The sequence below is a fragment of the Lactuca virosa genome, chromosome 4 (genome assembly GCF_052849685.1).
Source record: "Lactuca virosa cultivar CGN04683 chromosome 4, Lactuca_virosa_CGN04683_v6, whole genome shotgun sequence".
NCBI classification, from domain to species: domain Eukaryota; kingdom Viridiplantae; phylum Streptophyta; class Magnoliopsida; order Asterales; family Asteraceae; genus Lactuca; species Lactuca virosa.
Window position 1 is genome coordinate 357,110,591 of NC_136429.1, and position 22,640 is coordinate 357,133,230.

Consider the following 22,640-nt stretch of genomic DNA (forward strand, 5'->3'; position numbering starts at 1 on the left):
AAAACATTTTCTACCAACATTTATTCTATTTTATTCTAAGAGATATACACCGCCTCAACTCTCAATCCTTGAAAATCTTCTCATTTGCTTTTCTAACTTTACTCCTATCTCTATTCTCACCTGTAGAAGAAATCGAGCCCTCCTCCTAACTTTGGAAGGCCTTGCGGAAGAAAAAAAAACATAGCAAGTTGAAGAACAAAACTATATTAAAGGAGAAGTAGAAGTCAAATTTCACACTGAAAGAGAAAACATGGAACTTGAGAGAGTTTTGTTTGGTATTGATTTGATTTCCTCCAACCCAACATTGGTGCTTTCTAAAATAGCAATGGATTACATGCTCGATTATGCAATTACCAGTTGGTCATATGACTCGTCCAAGTCACGAGTTGACTCGACTCGGTATGAATCAAGCCACAACTCATTAATTTTGACCGAGTCCCACAAGAAACGAGTCAGCATACGAGTCACCTCGTTTTGGGTGTTAAATGACTCGACTCGTACGAGTCAACTCGTGACTCGTACGAGTTTAACAACTATGATTACAGTCCGTTCAATCAACATCAACAAGATCCTTCACCAACCCCTTTGGTTCATCAAACTCCACGAACTGCGGATCAAGTCAAGCCTCCCACTCCTCAAGCTTCACCAATACCATCCCCAAAAGAAACAACTCCAGTGCACTCACCTCACCAATCTCCACTGCAATCTCCAAAACAAACTCCACCGCAACAAGAGCCCCCAGTGCAAAATCAAGATCAGCACCAGTCTCCTCCCCGACAAGAAACTCCCCCTCAATTCAAGAATCTCGAGCCCAATATGTCATCAGACCATTCAGATGACTCTCCTGCTACTACCCATAGGAAGAAAGATTGGAGATCTGCTAAGTTTGCTGAGCAGATTTGGAGAGAGCATGGTTTTGATACAACCATGGACGAATCATTAATGAACTCTTGGGTCAATCCCATACGAATCATTAATGAACTCTTGGGATGTTCCGATCTATCCCAATTCAATGTTCTTTCCTGTTTTTGAGCATTCGGCCTTAGTCTTCCTGATGACCAAAGACTTCATCCCGAGTTTGAGCGTTTAAATCAATTTCATGCTAAGCATGGAAATTCAATTGAAAAGATCTGGTCTAATGATAGACCTGAAGCCGTCAAAAGCTACAAGGTGAGGAAATTCATGAAAACTGACTTCGTTCAGTACACACTCACCAGGAGAGGAATGGATTACATTAGAACACAGGCGGACTTCCCTTTCATGAATCCTGAAGAAAATTTTCTAACCGCAAGGTTTTTCCAAGTCAAGGCAAATAAGCACCCAAAGAAGAAAATTGCTTTATGAAAAAGCATGCGACTTCCTTAGAGACTTAGTCTGTGACCTCGGGAATATTGATGCGAAGATTTATCCTTTTATGGCAGCAAAATTCAGCTTTCCAGCTTTTGAACCAGCTCCAAGCTACACCGAAGGCTATCAAGAGATGTCACTTGGTACTACTAGTTATCTACAATTGGGAGTCATGTGCAAATGGGCCAACAGTGATGTGAAGTACTTCATCCATGCCACTTCAATGCACAGATTGACTCAAAAAAACCTTGTGGTAACTTCAACTACGGTTCAACGATCCAAATACACGACTGATGAAGTGAAGTTCGAGATCACAAGAAGAATTACTTGGCTGAGAGAAATGAGAAAGTTTTGGTGGCTTCTCATTAAGTTTTTGAAGCTTGATAATGTAACATCCGGATTTTCAGATACATTAATGTGTGTTTAACCTTGAGAATTGTAGAGTGACTCGACGAGTCGTGAGTCCCACTTGCCGAGTAGGGCCGAGTTGCCAGCGTGGATTTAATGAGTGGACTCGACGAGTCAGAGGGCTGACTCGCCGAGTAGGTGTTGGGCAATTTCCCGAGGGTTGGGGCCTATTTAAAGGCACTTATAGCCTCATTTTCGGCTACACTTCCCTGAGAACAAACCCTAGACGAACTTTGAGCTTTGAGAGAGAGTGCTTGGCTAATTGTGAGTGTTTGGTGCATCTTGTGAAGAGGAGAGAAGAATTCCAAGCCAAGTGACAAGAAGGTGCTGCTAGATCTGAGATTGTTTCTCTCTAGAGCTTCTGGGAAAGGTATAAAGCTTGCACCTTTCTCATTATTTTGTATAGATCTCATGATTTTATGAATCTAGGATTTTTCCACCCAAAGATGAGGACCTTGAGTGTTTTATGTTCATTGAGAGGGTTGAACTGCAGATCTGGACCATGTGAGGTCCCTAGAGTCCAAAAGTCCCTACTTTATCCAACCATAATAGTGATCTTGAGTGAAAAACCCTTTTTGAGGTGTGTTTTGACATTTTAAGCTCAAAATGTCATGCATGAACGTAAAGCCTGTGACTTTACATGATTGATGAGCCTTAGGAGTGCAGATCTAGAATTTAGGAAGGTTATCTGCCTTGAAATCGACTGAATGAGATATGAGTCTGAATGGACTCGCCGAGTCAAGGAGCCGACTCGACGAGTCGGTGAGGGTTTGTCCCGATGGGTTTGATTGTGCGATAACTCGGCGAGTTGGGGGTCAACTCGACGAGTTGAGTTGGACATTCTTGAGACTTATGAGGAAACGAGGCGACTTGACGAGTCGCAAGAGTGCACTCGACGAGTCGGGTCAAACATGGACTGTTGACTCGAGTTTGACTTCTGTTGACTTTAGGGTTTGGTCAACATGAGTAATGGAGACCATGGAGGGGTAAAATGGTCTTTTACCCAATTCGAGAGTTAGAGAGAGAAGAATAACATTTGGTTACTTAAAGTCGAGAATCGAGTATTAATTAGAGATATTTACCCTACGTGTTAGGCAGTGGCTATTTCGAGATTCGAGTTCGAGGATAATTACTTGTTGCTTGCAAGGTGAGTCTTCTCACTATACTTTACCTAGAGTGGTACTTATGTGTGACTGGAGGGTCTTATGTGCTTACATTGAGTATTATATTATCCTGCCTTTCATTTTATGATGTGTATTATGTCTTTGTGATTTATGCTATGCGGAGCTTTACAGACCGGACCAGAGGGTCCAACGAACCGTGGGACTCGAGGGTCCCACTGAGACATATTGACCGGAGGGTCTTACAGTGATATAGCCTCGAGTGGCTAATGAGTTGTGTGTGTGGTATTTTGGGGAACTCACTAAGCTTCGTTCTTACCGTGTTATGTGTTATGTGTTTCAGGTTTTCTCAGGATCGCGGGAAGGCACTTGCTTGATTGTACACACCAGTGAAAGAGTTATGTTTTTGAGGATCCTGGATTTTAACCAAACAATTAAGGAGTTGCGAATTGTAAATTTAATAAATGAGATTTTTGTGAAATGTGTTATGAGAATTATTTTATTTTAAATGAAAAATTTGTTTGAAAATTTTCGGTGTTACAAGTTGGTATCAGAGCCTTGGTTTGAGGGATTCGGATACACCTTCGGGTATGTCTGGACTCAAACTGAGGATTTGAGTAAAAATTTCAAAAGAAATGATATTTTTAAAAACGAGCAAGGTTTCTAAGAGAAAACGAGAAGGAGCAGTGTGTACAATCAGCCAGAGCCCAAACGGTGATTTCCCAAAGTACCCTTACTTATTTGTGTTATGAGTTGTTATTGAGATATTAGTGATGTATTCTAGGAGATAGGCTAGGTATTTCATATTTTAGGGCTAGAGTTGCCTGATTTGTGATGCTTTAGCCTAGGAATTTTGCTATCTGTCATGTGTTTTGAGTATGTGCGGAGTAAGAGTATCCAGCAGGAATATTTCAGAGATAAAGCTTTGAGTAGAGGAGTAATATAGGAGAGATACCTAGATGAGCATTGGAGGAGCATACTGAGAGAGTAGTTAGATACCCGCGTGGGGTAGAGTTGCTTGAGTTCGGTGACACATGTTGAGTGTGAATAGAGTAAATAGAGTTGTAACCTAGAATGGTTTTACATGCTGGTGGAGATTATTCGATGCCCGAATGCTGCTTGCTTCGTGCTTTGTGGAACTCTCGATGATGGGAGTCAGCTACTAAGTGAATATGCCGATATTCAGGAGGTAGATTACTGGCATCATAAGGAGTTCTTCAGCAGCTGATGGCAGAGAAGTGGGGGAACCTAGGAAGAGCCTAGAGAGTGACCTTAGTCAGATGAGTACGTTGATAGATTAGAGTATTCGCTGGGGAGTGATAAGGTTGAACGGGATTGGGGATCGAGAAGGTTGAGTAGCTACTTAGGAAATCTGGAACGGTCCGTGTGGAAGGTATGGGTAGATGTGGAAGGTAGTATGGGCCCGTACTACTGAAAGCAGAGGACTCGTACTCGAAACAGGGAGACTTCCAGAGGTTCTAAGTAGCAGATTGAGAGGAGATAACATGGTTCGAGTATCATGATTTGAGGCAGTCAGTGCTTCTGGTTTTACCAGTTATCCCGTTGTGATTGATTAGACTGAGATCAGATGTGATAGAGTGTGGGGCCAGAGGGCCATGTTGAACGAGTTTTAATGGAGCATACCGTGATAGGGAAATTGAGTTAGTTTCCGAGAGATTTTGGGGAGATGACAGTTAGAGTCGCGAGACTCAGGGATGGGTAGAGACGGTGCTTTATGGAGGATTATGGTCTGAGTTGAGTAATCGTCCGATAGTGGAGATGTCACTTTTGTGACCAGAGTTGTGCTATTTTCTGTGAGAAGCAGAAGAGATATTGAGCTTCCGGTTTCTGAGCTTGGAGGTAAACCCTGTGGGGTAGCGTTAGTTGCGATCTTTCACCTGAGTATCTAGGCAATATGTCTGCCGCAAGGTAATATTATAGCATGAGATAGTCATCATTGGGGACTGAGATGGTCAAGGACAAGGATATACCCTACTTGAGGATAGTAGGGCATATGTTAGCAGCAGTGTCAGGTGAACAAGAGGAGTATATTGGGGCGGTGGCACTCATTGTCTGTGATGGATATCGAGTGTAGGGGTGGGGTCTTTGCTCTCATGAGAATTCTCATGATGGGACGTTGGTTGGGAAGTCGAAAATGAGGAGTGTGATAGTTCATTAATTTTCAGACTGAGAGTTGTGACTACTACTTGACAGTTGAGATGCCTGGTAGTGTGTCAGTATGAGATTGGAAACGAGGGGACTTGATGAGTCGCAAGAGTGCACTCGACGAGTCGGGTCAAACATGGACTGTTGACTCGAGTTTGACTTCTGTTGACTTTAGGGTTTGGTCAACATGAGTAATGGAGACCATGGAGGGGTAAAATGGTGTTTTACCCAATTCGAGAGTTAGAAAGAGAAGAATAACATTTGGTTACTTAGAGTCGAGAATCGAGTATTAATTAGAGATATTTACCCTACGTGTTAGGCAGTGGCTAGTTCGAGATTCGAGTTCGAGGATAATTGCTTGCTGCTTGCAAGGTGAGTCTTCTCACTATACTTTACCTAGAGTGGTACTTATGTGTGACTGGAGGGTCTTATGTGCTTACATTGAGTATTATGTTATCTTGCCTTACATTTTATGTTGTGCATTATGTCTTTGTGATTTATGTTATGCGGAGCTTTACAGACCGGACCAGAGGGTCCAACGAACCGTGGGACTGGAGGGTCCCACTGAGACATATTGACCGAAGGGTCTTACAGTGATATAGCCTCGAGTGGCTAATGAGTTGTGTGTGTGGTATTTTTGAGAACTCACTAAGCTTCGTGCTTACCGTGTTATGTGTTATGTGTTTCAGGTTTTCTCAGGATCGCGGGAAGGCACCGGCTTGATTGTACACACCAGTGAAAGAGTTATGTTTTTTAGGATCCTGGATTTTAACCAAACAATTATGGAGTTGCAAATTGTAAATATAATAAATGAGATTTTTGTGAAATGTGTTATGAGAATTATGTGATTTTAAATGAAAATTTTGTTTGAAAATTTTCGGTGTTACAAGTTGGTATCAGAGCCTTGGTTTGAGGGATTCGGATACACCTTCGGGTATGTCTGGACTCAAACTGGGGATTTGAGAAAAAATTTCAAAAGAAATGATTTTTTTAAAAACGAGCAAGGTTTCTAAGAGAAAACGAGAAGGAGCAGTGTCTACAATCAGCGAGAGCTCTAATGATCCTTTGAGATTCCGATACACCTTCGTGTTTGAATTCAAACCGTGTTACGAATCAATTTGGTGTTTACTTGATATAACTTGTCATTTACATTTCCTTTACATTTCCGCATCTAACTTCTAAAAAATCTAACTTTTTATTGTTGAGCTCTAATGATCCTTTGAGATTAACTTAATTCTGAAACTATAAACTTGTACTAACGTTTGTTCAAGTGTTTCCTAAAGTTCTTCTCTCAACACGTGCCTCCTCCGCAGTCAGCTGAAAGGTCATGCTCCTCGCTGTAAGAGCCTCTGCCCCGGCCCTGACGGCCTTCAATAATCCTCAACGTTGCAGGAGCGGGTGCTGCCACCTGTTTCGCTACTGCTGCTAAACTCGGACACTGGGACTTCTTGTGTCCCCTTTGATTACATTGAAAGCAAATCAGATCAGATACTGCAGTGGTGGTGGTAGTAGTACAATCCCTACTGATATGACCCGTCCAGCCGCACTTAAAGCTGCCCGATCCACCAGCCCTGCATGTCCCCTCATGCATCTTGCTGCACTTGCCACGGCGGCTGCGACCCTGCTGGTTCCTCAATATGTGATCCGATATCTTGGGCCTCTTGCTCGAACTCCCTTTCTGAACCCCATCGGGTTTCCTCTTCCTCTCCATCTCCAAATCATACTCCCTCTCACGAGCTCTCGCTATCATATCTTCCAGCGTCTTGCAGCTGGATCGGCTAACAAACTGCCGAATATCGCTACTGCGGAACAAGAAGGGCCCTCTCCCTGAACATGGCGGTGATCTCCGTCACCGTCTCAGTCGTCTGCTGGAGATCCTAGAACTCCCACGCAAGCTGCTGCACCTTGGTCACAGGTGCAAACTCGACCCTGAACTTGGTCGTGAAATCACTCCAGGTCATAGTATCAAGGGCATTATCACCAATCGCATGCCCGATCTCCTCCCACCAGTCACGTGCCCTATCCTTCAGGAGACAGGAAGCAAGTCGGACCTTGTCCCCCTCGGGACACCGGCTAGTATGAAAAGCGTTAGCGACGTCAGCCAACCACCTGCTGCTAGCAATGGGGTCCCTAGCCCCATGGTAGTCTGGAGCTCCATAGGCTCGGAACTCCATGAACGTCAACGTGCGCGCCCCTATCATGGCCGACATCTCGATGCGGAAAGCACCCAGTATCTCATCAAGAATCTCCAAAATGCCCTCCTTGACTGTACCGAAGATCACAAGAGTTTGGTCAATGATACTGCGTGTAATCTCAGATGAGATGAACTCCCTCATCTGATCATCAAGCTGCTCGGCTCTAGAGCCTGAACCTGATCCCTCACCGGAACCAGAACTGCCAACTGTTCTACCACGTAGCGTCACCATTCTGAAAATAAACCATAACAATCATCAAAATACTCATCATAAATCGAGGGATCACACGCACTACCAGTTACCTGGTTTTATCTCAGCTTTCCTTGACTCGAGTACGGATCCTCTACTTTTAGTAGTACGGACCCATACTACCTTCCACATCTATCCGTACTTTCCTCAAGGATTGCCTTGACTTCACCAAGTCCCTTTCACTACTACTGTTCGCTATACCAAACTTTAATTCTATTTCGATATGGCTGGTCTTTTATAGTGGAATGAAAGTTGATTATGCATCATTATTACGGGTTGAGTTTAGTTCATCTATTAAGCACTCAAAGAATACTATTGAGATATCTAGTGCTCGATTTTGGAGTCTTATTCTCAATGAAGCTTACAATCAGGCAGGGATTTAAGTTCCTAAAGATGCTAAGGTTGCTCGATTCTCACATTTTCATATTCCTAAGTCTGCTATTGATGATCTGGTTATTTTTTCGGCTATTGGACGAATTCCTTATACCATGCTCAATTTAGTGTCCCAAAAAAAATTATTGGTACAATATAAAGCTTCCATGGATCCAGCTTCTTATGCTTCTATCCCAAAGAAGGTGACCTTTAAATCCACAGAAGGAACATCAACATATTCACAAGTTGTAAAGAATAAGTCAAAATCGAAGCCAAAGGTTGTTCTTGAAAAGGGAGTTTCCGCTAAGATTTTCTCTGAGAAGTATGGGAAGAGTGGCTCTAAGAAGGTTACGAAAGCTACAAATGAGAAGTCAGTTGCAAGTGGTTCTGAGATGGAAGTCCCAATTGTTCCTACGAATCTTGTTACAGAAGTTGTCAAATAACTTTCTAGTTTTACGCATGTACTTAAGAAGTCAAAGAAATTGAAGACGAAGTCCAAGTCTTTTGGTGTTGTTATTAGGGATGTTATTGATGAAGAAGCAAAAGGAAGCAACAAACGAAAAGCTATTGGTGCCTTAAGAAGACTTAAGAAGCTTAAGGCTTTTAATGATGAAGAGCCTTTTACCAAAGCTACAATAAAAACGAATACTTTTGAAGCTAATAGAGATAGCGAAGAGACTGGGGATGAAACGTTTGGGAATGATGATATCATGTTCCACAATTCACCTGGAAAGGATACCAATGTTGAATTGAATACAGAGAAGATAAGTATTCCTAATGTCACTGTAAACACATCTGATGTGGATACAAACATTGCTTCTAGTGAACCAATTATAACTTTAATCCCTAAGCAGACTTCTGTCACACCACCCGAAGTTCCTATTTCCAAGTCCAATGTGGAGGAGTACATGACTTCAAACATCCTTGAGAACTTATCTAATAAGGACTTACATGTTACTATTAGTGAAGGGAATTCGAAATCAGTCATCGACACTTCAACTGTTCCACCGCCACGACCTTCGTCACCACCACAAACTTCAACTATTATACCAACAACAGTTCTAGATGTTTCACCTACATTCGCAGGAATCATTCATGAAAACATTAATTTATTATTCTCTTCTCAATCAACATATTATGAGACACCGAATAACGAAGATGATGAGGACGGTGAAATGGTTGGATTTATGTCGTTAGAATTTAATCCTGAAGAAGAAGATGTACATGACAACGCGATTATGTCAAGAAAGCAATACAAGATTATGAATTCCAAGCTCAACACCATTCTTTAATTTCTCAATGATAATGTTGTGAAATCATCTATGAGTGGGGAAGAGGTTGAGTTTCTATTTAAGTCTCGAGAATCGTGAACAAGGAATTTGATTGATCATTCTCGCCGGTTTTTGGAATTCGACATCAGGAAGTGTTATTGTTACAAGTCTAGACAAACGTCTTATTGTTCAATCAAATTCACAAAATAATGTTGTTAAGGGATTACAAAGTGTTTCTCGTGAGAAACATGAACTTTTTGAGAAGTTTGTTAGCTCTTTGAAAGAGTATATTGAATTGACGATCCAGGAGTTTGTTAATCTATTTTCAAAGGAAGTAACGTAGCTTGACAAGTTCTGTGAGGGCATTAAAGATAAAGTTGATGTTTTGTTAGGGCTACTAGAACCATGATAAAGATCTTGGTTCTTTTAATAAGTAGTATGCTAATGATACGAATCTTAAAAAGGAATATGATAGTAAGGTATTCACAAGCATTGAGAACTCGCTTACTGGATTTCATGAAATATTGACGAAGTTTTATTTTCCATCAACTACTTCGTTGAAACATCCCAAAAATCATGACCAAAATTTTATTTTTAAAACATTACTAAACCACAGTATTAAATCATTTCAAACATACTAAAAGGGTTATTTAACAAATCAGAGTATCTTTTCAAACACTTGTTCATTTTATCAGAGTAAACATCCCAGGCTAAACTTCTTTCGTGTGTGCCATGCGATCATCCCGAGCTCTTCCCTCCGCTACCGGAAGTACCTGAAACCAAAACTGAAACCGTAAGCACGAAGCTTAGTGAGTTCCCCAACCTACCACATACCATACATTATCACATAGTGCAAACACTAGGCCTCGCCCACTACATCGGGCCCCGCCCGGCTCCGGATGAATCTGACATCAAGCCCTGCCTGACCCAGGCCCCGTCTGGCTTCGAGCCCCGCTCGGTATACAGATCTGTTTCTCGTAGGCCCCGCCTGTCTCTGGGCCCCGCCCGCTAAGCATATCCAAACATATAATATAACACATAACACGCAAAGCTAGACATACCCTACTGTATCCCTGTACTAAGGCCTCACCTATCTTGGGCTCCGCCCCTGACCTGCTACTGTTGATTCATGGAACCCCGTCCACACTCCTGCTGATAGTGAGATACGAGCCCCCGTCCACACTCACCCCTTTCCTAACTCGGGCCTCGCCCCTGCTCAACTACTAATGAGATAAGGAACCCCGTCCATACTCTGCTAATGGTGAGATACGGGACCTCACCCACACTCACCTCCCTACCAGGCACATACAAGTATCACACAGACAACAAGTATTATATATCATACAAACATACCTCGAGCACCCGCCCGGTCATCAGACCTTGGTCTGGAATATCATACAAGCATACAGTGCCTAGGGCTAACCCCCGGTTCTTCCTACTCATAAACTACATTGTCCCGCATTGTGGCCTTAGACCCATTCATACAATGAGGAGACTCACCTTGCACTACTGAAGCTCTTGCTGATACCCTCCTGACTGCAACTTCCCGAACCGCTGCTCCTCTAGCTCCCGAGCTACCAATACTAATATAACACTTAGTCCAAAAATGCCCTCCAGAAGTCAAACTAAGTCAACTCTGGTCAAAGTCAAAGTCAACAGTCCATAGTCAAAGTCAACACTTCCAGGTTGACTTGACTCGCCGAGTTGGTTGACCAACTCGTCGAGTCCCTATTCTTTCATCTGATCCCAACCCCGACTCTACTCGTCGAGTCTAGCAATAACTCGACGAGTTCCCCTTCAACATAACATCGGGACATCCCGCTTCAACTCGTCGAGTCCTTCCCTGGACTCGTCGAGTTCCTTGGTCTGATGGGATATCTTAATGGATTAAGCTCCTATACTTCAGATCCAACTCCAAAACTTTAAAGGTATATTGGAAATGACCTCATGAGGGTAAAGTTTCCAATTTTACCCACCTCTAGTCCTTCCTAATGGGTTTAGACAAAACCCTAGCTTATTAAGACATAACTCTTAGGGCCAACAACCCTTAATACTCCAAACCAATACAGGGAAACCAAGATCTGGACCCTAAACACCCAGCAAACATGTAAAGCTTCAACCTTTCCTTTAATGCATGGGCTCTTGGGATAAAAAGGACCATCATAACATTCTTAGAGCTTGCATGGGACTTCAATGGCATAAAGGTTGCAACTTTATGCCTTCTTCACCCTCAAGGACATCATATCTGAAAGGATCTTGGCTTTGAATGTCCAAAACCCAAAGGCTAAAAAAATCTTGGACCAAAACCCCATAACAATGACCATAAAGAGCTCTATGAAACCATAAGGCAAGAAAGGAACTTGATTACCAGAAAATGATGAAGATGGAACAAACTTCCTGGATCTACAACCTTCTCCTTGAACCTTCAACCTCCTTATTCTTCTTCTAGACTTCAAGAACACTCTAAATCCTTCAATAATGGCTCACACACTCAAATAGGACACTAGGGTTTCGTAGGTTAGGCTCTGGACAATGGAGGCTACAAATGAGGCTGATAGAATGAGAATGAGATGCTTAAATAGGGTACCAGGTCCCGATTTTAGGGTTTCCCAACCCAGACCAAACTCGCCGAGTTGGTCCCCCGACTCGCCGAGTCGGTCACTTAACCCCTGACACGGAAACTCGCTCCGACTCGTCGAGTTCTTCCTTGGACTCGACGAGTTGACTCCTTGACTTAGGGTTTTCCTTTCCTTTCTTGGTCTGCTGGATTAGGGGTGTTACATTCGTTATATCAAGAGCAAATTTCTTTTGTGGTCTCGTCAGTGGATTCATGTTTCAAGACTGAACTTGCACTAATTCTTGATTTGGTTCTTCGCTTACCAACAAATGCTCCATGTCCTTCTATGAACATAGAAAGGGGGGTTGGTTCATCGAAAGACTCTGGAGCAGATAAAGGAAAAGTGGTTGGGAAGGTAATCTCTACTCATACTCCATCCTCGATCCTAATGAAATCAACTATGACATCTTTGACAACAACAGCAACAGTTACTCCAAATGTCAAAGTCGATTTTTCCAAGTTGCAATCAAAGAAAGGGTTGAACATCAATGATGGAGGTTTAGGTTCTTCAACAGATAAACCTGTTACAACCTCTGATCCTAAAGACAAAAGGAAAGGTTATCATGCCGAATCCACATCAGAAGAAAAGAAGAAGCTACAAGAGCTTGAAATAGAGAAATTAAGGTGACTAAACAGCATAATGAGGCAAAGAGCGAATGATCCACCAGGTGTTAACAAGGGCGATCCCAACAAAGTCTGGTGGTATGAAACAATCGAAAGCACAACTTTTAACAAAGATGATGATTTTGTTGTGAAACCAAAGAAAAGTTATTCCATTCAAGATACTAAGTTCAATTAACTGGATTTTCTAGTTAATCATTCGTTATTCGTCTTTCCTCAGTTCAAGATTGCTGAGAATTAAGAATATCAAGATGAGTTTAAGAAGCTAAAGATTTGTTTCCGTGTTGTGCTTGGGAACAATGAAGAAGATGTGTGGTCCTTGGTCAATATCGTCAAGATTGTATCAATTACTTCTGATGCATTGTTCGAAGGAGTATTGCAAAATTATTGTTGCAATGTTCTTCGAGCAAACAACGTATTATTCGATTTCACCATTTTTTATTTCCCATTGATGAATCTTAATGATCTTATCATGGTTACGAAGCTCTTGTGTGATTTGAAGAAATCCCAAATATCGGATAAAGCTTCATACATCATTGGATATGGGCACATCAAGGGTTATTTGGATGCTTATTTTGCTCATTTGGCTTTAACTGATATTGATCTCTCCATTGCCTTCAACAGAAAGTCAAAAGTTCCTAAGGACTTGTTGAAAGGTAAAATGAACATTAATGATTAAGAAGATGTAGAATTATTCACCAACCACTGGGAGTTGTTTTCTGGGGTAAAGGTGATAAGGGAAACAAGAAGAAATTCTTATTTTGTACCGATGATGTAGAAAGATATTCCAATCAGCATCTTTCTAGTATCCTTCTTCACATCAACAATTTTCTGAAGAATTTGAATGAAGACAGGGCGGAGATAAGGAACATGACCTTTTGATACTTGGAGATACGAAAGGTTTTGCTACAAATAATCAAGACACTACCCTCAGTTTGAAGATTCGACATTGATCACAAAGAGGGAGGATGTAGAGTCTAATTGTTTTGTGATATATTGAACCTTAAGTAGTTGTTTTGGTAACAAATGTTTGTAAATGACGAAGGTTCACAAGACTTCATTATGTATGTATTTACTAGGCACATTTAGATGTTCGCTATTCAATGTCGAAGTCCTAATATTTTTTGTATCCGATAGTATCCTATAAATAGGGTAAGTACTTAAGTGAGTTTGAAATTTTGCACTCTTATGCATGGAGATTTCTCATTAGGCCTAGCAATTGGGTTGGGTTCGGGTTGACAGGTCAGGGGTTGGCGGGTTGGCGGGTCAGAAAACATAAACTCAACCCAACCCATATAATATATGGGTTGGCGGGTTAGTGAATCACGGGTTGGTGAGTTGGAAACTTCAACCCAACCCAACCCATATAACTCATTTAAGTATATGGGTTTGCGGGTTCACAAGTAAATGGGTTGAACCCAACCCATATAACCCGTTTAATATATAAGCAATGAATTTTTTTAAAATGATGTTTTTTCAAAATAAATTCATAAAGTGGTTAAACTAATTAACATAAAAAAAAAGAGGTTTTCAACATAAGTTCATAAAGTCATTAATATCCAAATAGATTTTGAAAAATGAAAACATTCATACAAAATGGATGTGTTATTCGTTTGTGACTCGTGAATATCTAAAAATGATATGTTTTTTTTTCTTTTTTTGATTAGGCCACCGCAAATGCGGACTAACCACATACGAATACGGAAGGAATACAATGATACGAAATATTATGAATACAGAAGGAAATCAGATTTTACGAATATTTAAATATAACTATTTTTTATAAATGTAATATATATATATATATATATATATATATATATATATATATATATATATATATATATATATATATATATATATATATATATATATATATATATATACGGGTTGGCGGGTTGACCCATGAACCCAAACATGTAACCCAACCCAACCCATGAAATAAATGGGTTGGCGGGTTGGCGGGTCAAAAATCTCAACCCAAATCCGTCTATTTTCGGGTTGGTTCAGTATCGGGTTACGGGTTGGGTCGAGAGTTGTCACCCTTAATTTCTCTCTCATTGCAACTTCACTTGTACTAATTCCGAATTAATTGAGCTTAATCAAGATTATACTTAGATCTTGGTGTTCATACTTACTCTAATTTACTTTTAGGATTGTTAAAACATCCTTTCAATCTTTTTAGTATAAAAAATGTAACATTATACTTTTCAGAACTACATTATTATTTTAGGTGTATTAATTAAATCCAGAACGATCAAATTAAAATAATATAAGTATATTTATATTTATGGCCGTTTAAGTTGTATATAATTTATGTATTGATCCTTTACATACCGGAGGTTTTACTATCAATAGACGTCCTCTTCAACTTCATTTTCATTGTACGGAAATATGAAAAACGATATCCTTAGTAGCAAAATGAGTTGTTATAATATTTGTCATCGTTTCACAAGTCAAATGATGAACTATTTTCCATTATTACTATTAAGATTTTTATATTTATTTAAATCACATATTCATATTCGTATCGATTAGGCTAATGATATTTATAAAACTAGTGCATCTTAAGATGACGATAATGATAAAAAATCATTTTTCGATATTCAAAATATTACTTGACAATCAAATCAAAATGATATAATCATATTTACATTTATGGTAATTTAACTTACCCTACATTTTACTATAAATGACATAAACTTCAATTATTTAGTAAATGCATTGCATTTGTTGAATCCCACTATGATCAAATCAAAATGATATAAAGATATTTACATTTATGGTCCCCTATAATTTATCGAGTATTCCTTTTCAAGCCCAAAGTTCTACTATAAATGAACATATCATAAACTTCATTTTCATTGTATGATATTTTGAAATTTTTTTGCTTAAATAAAAAATGAGTTGGCCAGAATATTTTTCATCGTTTGATGAGTTAAATGACGAGGTGTGTTTGTTTATTATTATTTAGATGTTTATGTTTTTATAAATCACATATTTATATTTGTATGTATTGATTAGGTTAATGATATTTACACAAACAATGCACCTCAAGATGCAGGGTGCGGACTTGGTTACATTATTGTAATAAAAAGATCCACTGCTAACTCAAATATATTTTTTTAGTGTGATCGTGGTGGTACATACACAACTACAAAAATATCGACAAAAAATACCGGTACAAAAAACAATTATCCATTTGCACTAAAAGTCAAGTATTCATAGAGAGATAATTGTTGGTCATTAAAAGCCATATGTGAAATACATAATCGCGAACCCTCCTTATATTTAGAAGGTCACCCATATCCAAGCGTCTTTCTGAAGATGAAACCCGATTAGTGGAAGATTTGATAAGAAAAAATGTGAAACCAACAAATATATTATCTACATTAAAGAAGTAAATGTAGAAAATTTATCCATTCTTCCAACTATATATAATGCACGTCAAAAATTCAGGATGAAGGAAACTAGTGGTAAAAATCAAATGTAGGTTGTTACATCTTTTTTGGCTAAGAATTGCTATATCTACTACAGTCATGCAGATACATCAATAAATGAGCTTCAATATTTGTTTTTTGCTCACCAAAGATCATTGGATATGTGGTGTGCATTCCCAAATATCATGTTGATGGATACGACATACAAAACAAATAAGTATGAGATTCCCCTCCTCGAAATAGTTGGTGTGACTCCAACTAATCATACCTTTTGTGTAAAATTTGTCTATATGCATAAGGAAGCAAAATGCAACTATACTTGGGCACTAGAGTTTTTAAAATCAACAATAGGTAGATTCATGTTTCTACATGTAATTGTCACAGATAGAGATATGGCTTGCATGAAAGCATGCAACAACGTATTTCCAAAAGCTAAAGGAATACTTTGTATATGGCATATCAATACAAGTTTTAAGAGAAAATACAAAACATTTTTAGTGCATCGTCGTTGTTGGACCTCCTTTAATAAAGGGTGGAAAAATTTAGCTGAATCCGAAACTAAAGCACCATACATTTCAAATTTCTTACAAGTCGAAAACATTTTGGTGGACTATAAAGGTATTCATTTAACATATCTTTTAGATTTCTTAGTATGTACACACACACACACACACACATATATATATATATATATATATATATATATATATATATATATATATATATATATATATATATATCAAAACTGATGTAAGTGTATTATATTTCATAAGTTATTACTTACTTGAAGAAAACGTGGTTGACACAATATGAAGAAAGTTTGTATTTGTTTGGACCGACGAATTTTCCTATTTTGGGAATTACACAACCAATAGAGTGGAGAGTCAGCATACCAAGGTAAAACAGTATTTGGACTCATCACAATCAGATTTAGCGACAATATTACCAAGAATTCATGATGTTGTTCAGTCACAAGACTATGCTATAAATCAATTTTAGGACAAAGCATAATTATTGAACGACATCGATTCGTCCACCCAATTTTCAAAGATTTGGTTGGTAATGTTTCAATTCATGCACTTGAAATAATTTTCTAGGAATTTGAACAAATCAAATTCCTTGAAATTTGTCGATATCAAATGCGTACTAGTCACGGGCTACTATGTGCGCACAAAAAAGTGGTATATTTAAAAAATAGAAATCCAATACCACTTGATTCCATTCATATCTTTTGGAAAAACAAATAATTTAGATCCATGCATTTTTCTAGAAGATGATGTTCTTGATGTTGACGTTGATGTTGATGTTGAAGGACAAATGTTTAATACAATTGAAAAACAATCAAGATTTAGTAAGTTCTGTTGGGTGCAGAAGTAAAAAGATATATTTTCACCATCAATAAATTTGCTTCGGGAACATACTTCTCACAAAAACAAAGCACACAGTGGATGTCCGCAGTTCAGCACACAAATAAGACCTCATGTTCCGCCGCCTCAAGATCCACCAACTCAATATCCTCGTAGACATAATTTTGCAACATATATATCAAATTATAGAGGGTCTAATTAGTTTGATTCAAACCAGGAACCAGAGAGGCACAATATATTTTCTTTTCAACAACCTTTATTATTTAACTAAAATCCACTTATGAGTGAAATTCCAAATGAATTTCATCCATACGTTACAAACACTGAAGATGTGATGGAAGATGGAAAATATGGATTTCGAGCACTAGCTATCTCCCTCGGGTATAGTCAAAATTATTAGCGTCAAATCCGCTCAGAATTATACAAAGAGTTATTAGAAAATTGGGGAAGGTATGCAATGATTTTTCAGCATTATATAAATAACTTACATCACTCGTTGAGTTTCACTAGATTGGGTTCTACACAAAATGAATATTGAATAATTATGTCAGATATTGGATTCCCCATTTCTGCTAATAAGTATGGTGTAATCGTCTATATTTTAGACAAACAAGATTCGTCGACCTGTTTTCCGCTTTGGTATGGTCTGCAAGACATCTAACATCATATATCTATTGTTATCGCCTACGTTCATAATGACTATTACGTGAAAGTTGATTTACAAGAATCGCATTTAATGACTATATTTTTGCCACTTTGGCGTCACATAAGATCAGAACGTTCTGTTGTATGAGAAATATTGTATAGTGCTCGACTTAATGCATATATTCCACCAAATGCACCACATAATAATTGTAATATTCATGTAGTTTATGTCCCTGATAATTAATAAAATTAAAATATGACAATTTTGTAATTGTTATTTTTATTTATTGTAGTTGTGAAAAAAAATATCATATTATGTTTTTTATTGTTCGTTTAATTGTTCTTGTTCGTCGGTTTATCGTTTAAAGTTATGAACAAATCTCTATTTATATTTGTTAGGTTCGTCTTGTAGCCCGATTGATATCGTTAATATTAAAACTTAAAGAAAATTTTAAAATTGAAATATTATATGAAAATCCCATAAAATCAAGATATTATACAAAATAAAATTAAATGTGTAATCATACAAAGTAGATTCTATAGGTATACAAAATAAAATTGAGATATTATATGATAATTCCTAGAATAAAATATTTATTAGTGGAAGGTATAAATTATAAATTTAGTATATTATAGTATATTTTAGAGGGTTATATATGAAAGTTCTAATAAATTCCTATAACAACACCAGCAATTCAGTTAGTATGTAAATTGAATATGTCAATTTCATAAGCAATCATCATCTAAAGATTAAAATCCATCAAATTGGGTTACTTAAAGTCAAAATGACTTTCGACCCTTAAAATGGTTTTTGACTTTTAAATGGGATGTATTTAGAATCCCCCGAATTTTAAAGAGGAAGATAAGGAGATATGAGAAAATGACTTAAAAGGTAACGAAGTTTTAAAAATGTATAAAAAAGACCATTGTTTCCTTTTTAGTACACAAAATATCATTAAAATATATTTTTTGTATACAAAATACCAAAGAAGTATACATGTTTTCAAATAAAACATTATGGTAACCGATTACCTTAGGTAAACACAAAAATGACTTAAAAAGGTAACAAAGTTTCCAAAATGTTCAAAAAATACAATTATTTTTTTAGTATAAAAAATATCCTTGAAGTATATCATTTGTACACAAAATACCAACGAAGTACATATTTTAGTACAAAATACCATTGAAATTTCCAAAAAGTAAAAAAAAAAAAAAACATTGTTGTTTTTTCAGAGCATCTTTTGTTAACTTCGTTGTTTCCAAATTATATAGAACACGGTCATCGGAGATTAGTTACCTTCGTACCAGTTCACACCAGTTGTGTACTCACTTTCATTCCATCACTCGATCAGTTTGTATCGTAATCCATATTTAGGAATTCTCATGACATAATGTCACACTCGTTTCTCCTTTGTGTCTCTCTTGTGCCGCAACACTAATGAACGGCTAACCTTGATGTATAATATGTGCATTTGTATAACGTATATATGTTTTAGGTTTGAGGCATATAATGTGATCGGGAAGCAAGAACATTTAACTAAGGTTATTAGTTATTACCCACTTATTTCTCTTGTTACCACAAGAACGATCGAGTGAAGGAATGAAAGAGATTTGCACAACTGTTGTGAACTGATATGACGGTTCATGATCTCCGGTGATTGTGTTCTTCATAATTCGACAACAATGCAGTTAACAAAAAGTGTGGTATTTTTTGAACATTTTGGAAACTTCGTTACACTTTTAAGTATTTTTTTCATTTACCTGAAGTACCTGGTTACCACAATGTTTTATTTGAACACATGTGTACTTCGTTGGTATTCTATGTATAAATAGTAACATTAATGGTAATTTTTGTACTAAAAAAACAACAATGATATTTTTTGAACATTTGAAAACCGGGTAACCTACAATAGCCGGTAAAATGGTATTTTGTGTATTACAAAAAATACAATGGTCTTTTTTGTATATTTTTGGAACGTCGTTACCTTTTTAAGTCATTTTCCCAAGAGGAAACAGACGATGTCAGTTTAGATAAAGAGATTATGCATTTGACGGATTAAAAATTATAATATTATTATATTAATGGGTTGTATTTTAAGCTTAAATTTTTAGACGTATTAAATTATATTAATATATTATTAGATATATTTTTAACAAGGTACGATTTCTTTAAAAATATAGTATTAAGTAGGGAATATGACTTATTAAGGTAATTAACTTTTCGGTATGTTCACATCTGGGTAACTATTTTTTTTTTGTACACATCTAGGTAACAAACTTGTTGGAAATGTTCACATATGACCATTATGACCTGCTATAGCAGGTTAAATCCTAGATGTGAACGCTTTCAACAAGTTCGTTACCTAGATGTGTAAAAAAAAATAGTTACCCAAATATGAACAAAACGAAAAGTAAAAATTAAATTACACGGATGGTCCCTGTGGTTTGGGAGAATTTGTGTTTTTGGTCCCTAACTTATTTTTTTAACTTAGATGGTCCTTATTGTTTATTTTTGTTGTGCGTTTGGTCCTTGTCTCTCCTAAAAAGACTATTGTGCCCTTATTAATTTATTTTTTAATTAATTTTCTTATTTATGTATTTATTTTTTACATATTTATAAAAATTAATAGAACCCACATATTTGTATCTCTCCCCGGATGATCCCTACTGTTTATTTTTTAATTAATTTATTTTTTTAACTCGGATGGTCCCTACTGTTTATTTTTATTACCCGTTTGGTCCCTGTCTTACCTAAAAGACTATTTTGCCCTTATTAATATATTTTTTAATTAATTTTCTTATTTATGTATTTATTTTTTATATATTTAAAAAAATTAATATACCCCACATATGTGTATCTCCTCACCGTAAACCTGAAACCATATTTGAGAACTTTAAATTGGGTCTTACCGGTCACCATCCCATCTGTCATCGTCCCCAACTTCTATTTCTTTTCCATCTTTAATAGCATCGACGTCTTCACCATCCTTCTTTTTTTGGTACTTCAACTCTGGCGAACCAACACCATAACCTAATGTCTCTTCATCTTTAGTGGGTTGTGGTGTTGATTCGACGGAGTTGAAGGACCGAAAAAAGAAGGGATGATGAAGACGTCGATATCACTAAAGATGGAAAATAAATATAAGTTGAAAAGGATGAGAGATGGGATGGTGAGGAGATACAGATATGTGGGGTCTACTAAATTTTCTTAAATATATAAAGCATAAGTACATAAACAAGAAAATTAATTAAAAAAATAAATTAATAAGGGCATAATAGTATTTTTAGGTAAGACATAGACCAAGCTCGTAACAAAATTAAACAGGAGGGACCATCCGAGTTAAAAAAATAAACTAATTAAAAAATAGACAGTAAGGATCATTCGATGAGATACAAATATGTGGGGTCTATTAATTTTTTTAATATGTAAAAAATAAATACATAAATAAGAAAATTAATTAAAAAATAAATTAATAAGGGTACAATAGTCTTTTTAGGTAAGACAAAGACCAAACGCGCAACAAAAATAAACAGTAGGGACCATCAAAGTTAAAAAAATAAGTTAAGGACCAAAAACACAAATTCCCCCAAACCATAAGGACCATTCGTGTAATTTAATTTTACTTTTGGTTTTGTTTATATTTGGGTAACTATTTTTTTTACACATCTAGGTAACGAACTTGTTAAAAACGTTCACATCTAGGATTTAACCTGCTATAACAGATCATAATGGTCATATGTGAACACTTGCAACAAGTTTGTTACCTAGATGTGTACAAAAAAAATATAGTTACCCAGATGTGAACATACCAAAAAGTTAATTACCTTAATAAGTCATATTCCCGTATTAAGTATAGATATACATAGTTCATGGTCTTGACCATCTTCCAAAGAGAAACGTTTTCGTTATGTCCTAAGATGGATAAAGTCAATATATTCATTGGGCCAAATTTGATAAGAGGAGGTTTTGATATCATTTTGATTCTTAAAATGATTTTTAGAAAAAAAATATTTATTGACTTATCATGATAGGAAAATAAATTTTTGAAAAAGTATTTTGATTAGGTTTTATGGTGGAAAAAAAATCAAAAAGTTGTTTATTTAAAAATATGTTTTAGCTTAAGAATATTTTAAGTTAAAATTGATTTTTACAACTTAAAAGTCATAAAAAGTTTAGAAAAATTACAAATTATAACTTTTTAAAATCTCTTTTTTATGGGTTAAAGAAAAATTGTTTTAAAAGTACTTTTTGCCAAAAAAAAATTTTACTTATTTATTTTTTAAAAAGTCAAAAAAATTTTACTTATTTATTTTTTAAAAAGTCAATAAATTAATAAGTTGTTTTGAGATGAACTCCCAAATGTCCTCTAAATCATTGCGGAAGCTTTTTTGTTAAACAATTGGATTTTGTATTATTTAACTATTGGGATTTTGTTTTGATTCTGAAAAAACACAATCACATAAAATTATGCACTCAATAAAAATAAACATATAATACTTATTTGGTTTAACCATTTAAACATCCTAAAATTGTCACGTTTGTAAAAAAACAAATTTAACAACGGAAAATATTTTCACTTAAATACACATCCAATCTAGAAAAGTCCTTTCTATACTGAAAAGTTATTTCATTAACCCAAAATATCTTGACCATTAACAATAATTATATTAAACAATAATAAATTTATAAATATCCCAATAAAGGAATTAAAATCAGTTTTTATCTGGATTTAGGTTAAAAACATCAAACCAATTTGTTTGGCAACCAAAATCAAAACAAGTTGGTCTTATTTCTGTCAACAAGCTATGGGTTATTTTTCA